Below are 4,155 nucleotides of genomic sequence, written 5' to 3'. Positions count from 1 at the left end.
TCAGGGTTGACAGCTTAACAATTCCTTCAATTTCTTGTATTCCTTCCACTTTTGCATGCTTTCTTTCCACCCTCTAAGCCATTCTTGTCCTATAAACCCTGGAAACACTTAACACACATATCACGGCATCGAATGGTAATAAGAGAGAATTAAAATTAGTAATTTTAGGCCAAAGAAGCATGTTTTCAATCATAGCATAGAATTAGGAAGGAATATGTAAAACATGCGATTTATATGCATAAGTGTCAGAATAAAATGTACCACAAAATAGTGGTGCATCAATATGCGCAAGGGCAAAATCATGCGTACGCATGACTTGACATTTTCGAAAATCCAGAACTGACTTTTTTTTGTACACGTCCAGCGCGTAGCATACGCACAAGGCATGCATACGCACGACTGTCCTGTTTTTTGGAAATGATGATTTTTAACTCTTTTTGCCTATCCAATATGCTTTTTCACCTTTGTAACCTATGTTTAAGGTCTGATAACTCATTTTTAAGCTCTGAATAAACTGTGGCTAAGTCCAATGATTTAAATTGAATTATACCCGGAATGAACATATAGTTGACTGGAGGAGATGTTGCGAGAATGGTGGTTTTATCCCGCCGTAGTGAGGACAGAGGTTTCATCCCGCTCACGTGTTAATGAAATTGATAAATCGATAATAAAGTGGGGTTAACGGGTTTGATAACTTATGAGATTACTAAAAGACATTGATATTGACTGTTTGTGGCCTAAATGGCTGGATTGGCAAGGTCTGGGTGGTATCCCGCTTGTTCGTGATTGCGGTGTCATTGTGGGATGATGGTTTTGTCTCCCCGACGGTGAGGATGGTGGCGTTGTCCCGCTCACAGATTTGGCAAGTTAAGGATGAATGATTCCCTCTCTTGTCGTGGTATAGATGTGGAGAAGGTGGAAAAAGGCGTTCTCCTTCGTATTGTTTTCTCTCACATTTCTCTCTGGTTGCAAGGTGGAAAGGCACACTCCTTCGATGTGGAAAGGCACACTCCTTCGAAATTCCTCCGAGAGAAGGTTGAAAGGCACACTTCTTCGATGTGAAAAGACACTCACTTTCGTTTGTATTCCTGCTAAGGATGCGTAACCTAGATACCATGTCCGGGTTAGATACCGGATGTGTCGGCTTCTGGCAATTTAACCGACATGTGAGCTCATAGCCAGTAGGACAGACATGCATCATACTGTATTTGTTTGCATTTGCTTTGGTCTGCATAGTTACTTGGCTTGCCTAATTGACATCCTATTAATTGCTAATTATACTACTTATTGTACTTGCTCTTTATGTGTGATTGTCTGCTTCTCTGTTTGATTACTTGTGATTGTGGCCTATTGGATTGGAGTGTGGTGGCATGTAAGTGATGATATTATTTTGGGCTAGAGGCCAAGATTTGATATTATTGTGGTAAGTTGTTAAAGGTTGATATGTACTTTGACTTGTGGTAGATTGTATGTTGATTGATTTTGCTTGGGTCGGAGGCCATAATTGATTATGTGATGGGTCGAAGGCCGCGATTGATTTGTGTTAAAGTTTAGTAAAGTATGAAAAATCAAACTGGTTCAGCATAGACTTAATGAACCTATGCTTGAAACAAGTTGGTCATTCATACAGTTTAAGTAACTTTTAAGATTTTATAATGAAAATATGAATTTGGATTTTGAGTAAGTAACTGTTGGTTTTTGAAAAGATTCATAAGACGAGCGATAATCACTGCGGTTGAAATCCATTATTTTTCTTACACATATCCTCTTATGACAATTCTAAACTTTCTGGTGAGATCGTGTAGTTAGGTTCTTGCCCCCTACAGACTTCTCTTTTCAGGAAGCAGACGAGGAAGCTTATGACGTGACTTCTGCACTTTATGGTTGTATTATCGTAGATGTCTTTTCTATTGCCTTGTTATTGAGATTTATATTTTTGTAAAGAGGGATAGGAGTCATAATTGTAATGATGATTAACTTTTGTAAGTTACTTGTTTAATTTTTGTGTGTGTGAAGTATTGTGATTGGTATTGTATGTATGCATGCTTGTAAAATGAAAGAAAAAGTATTTTCGATTTTTCAAAGAAAAACAATATTACAGTTTCGAGTTAAAGGCTCCTATTTTATTATTATATATGTATAGTAGTCGTCGTAATATCCGCTCTATCAGAGTAGCGCAGCCAAAAGCGTGACATTGGTAGTAAGGATGTTACAATATTAACTAACGAAACAATCTATAAAATTGTGTCTACAAAATAAAAATGAATGCTACCTAGCTCAGATTAGATTTGGCTTGGATTTCCTAAATATTTATTAGTGTCTAAATTAGGAGCTTTGCCCCAACACTCTTGGAATAAGGCGACTACACTCTTCTCAACCTCATGTAAGTCATCAAAGTTGTACTTAATAACTATAGGGTTTTTCTCCCAATACAAGCTAAAAAGAGGTTCATCCTTCTCATCCAGAAAGAAAGGTCAGACACCCTTAACAGATCAAATTTTTAAGAAGTAATTTTTAAAGTCATGAAAAGAGTCATAAAAAAGGGCAAATACCTTCCTCCCTTGAACAGCTCGAGAGGAAACCCAACCCTGTTTCTTAGAGCTAAAGGGTTTAGTAAGAACAAAAAGATAAAAGAAAACTTTAAGAGAAGGAGGACATCTTGTTCACGGTAGAGAAGTTGATAAATTTTCAGAAAACTCCAAGATATAGGGTAGAGTTGGGAAGGAGAGACTCTATAGAGCCTAAGGACCTCGGACTCAAAGTCGATGAAAGGAAGGCTTACCCCAAACTTTGTAAAAAAGCATTCATACACATATGAAATGGCATTCCGACTTATTAAGTTGGTTAAAACAAACCCTCTTTTCAGGATTGGCAAATATGACCTCATATCTACGCTCATCCTTCCGGTTTACACACAAACTATAATGCCTACGAAGGGTCTCAGCATACTCATTATCAATAACGGAAACGACAGAAAGAATAGATACATCTACCCAAGTTAACTCGGACGAGACTTTAGATGACATATTGAGAATTACTGAACGAGACAAAAAAGCTACACCTACAATACAACAAAAGAAGATCATTACAACAAGTCGAAAAGTCGGGTACAACACAAGCATTCAGGCAAATCTGCAAGAGGTCGGGTCGTCTTCAACAACCCCAAAGAACGTTATATTTTTTACAACCTCTTGTACATAAAACAAATACACAACATTACCAAACATGGAAATGGCGCCATCTTCAATAGATAAAATGACACCATTTGGGAGCAACATAGAGAAAAATCCCACACTCAGATTCAAAACAGCAACAACAATTAAAGTTCAAGAAAGAAGCAAATTTTCAAACTTGATTTCCAAACATAACACATCAAATGAACAAAGAATCATCGCTAAAGTGGCAAAATAAATTCAAGGTAAAAGCATATCACAAAGTACGTAAATACAGAAAAGGAATACCAGCCTTGATTAAAAGCGAAACGAAGCGCACACAAGCAGCAAAAACACGAACATTCTTCTCAAAGAAAGCACGAGCAAAGCCTTCAAATTCTCAAGATAAGGAAATCTTGAACGAAAGAATGGTTGCAGTAAAGAAGTTGAAAATATTGAAAAAGGGAGAATGATGAGTGCAAACGTTTCAACAAAGAAGCGAAAAAGAAGAAAGAGAAAGGAGTTTGGGTATTTATAAGATACTAGGGACAAAAGAGTAATTTCATGCATCTCATTTATGGTGCACGGTTACCAATGTAACCATAGAGTAACGTGCGTAGAACTATGAAAAGATGTAATGCCTCAAATTTTAAAACACATCGAGTACCCGATCTAGCACCAACGAAGGCGGTTTGTCCGATCTGATGTTCTAATCCTCAAGAAACGGATCTGATCTACAAATGCTCGAGTCTAACCTCGTAAAGCTCGAACTCAAGTAGGGACACTGTTCATATTCTGGCCCAAAAACATATTCAGATCCAAAATAAATAAAAGTCCACCCAAGAGAGTTAGTCTCATCTACACCTACACCTACCCGAACTCATAGAGGTCGGGCACAACAATGACAACACAATTCTACTTATCTAAATAAGTAACTAACTCTTAAATATCTCTCATTTATCTAGAAGAGAGATCTCAACAACTTTCTTAGAAAAAAGAAACA

This window comes from Arachis hypogaea, chromosome 13 (genome assembly GCF_003086295.3).
Source record: "Arachis hypogaea cultivar Tifrunner chromosome 13, arahy.Tifrunner.gnm2.J5K5, whole genome shotgun sequence".
Lineage (NCBI taxonomy): Eukaryota > Viridiplantae > Streptophyta > Magnoliopsida > Fabales > Fabaceae > Arachis > Arachis hypogaea.
This window is presented reverse-complemented; position numbering follows the sequence as displayed.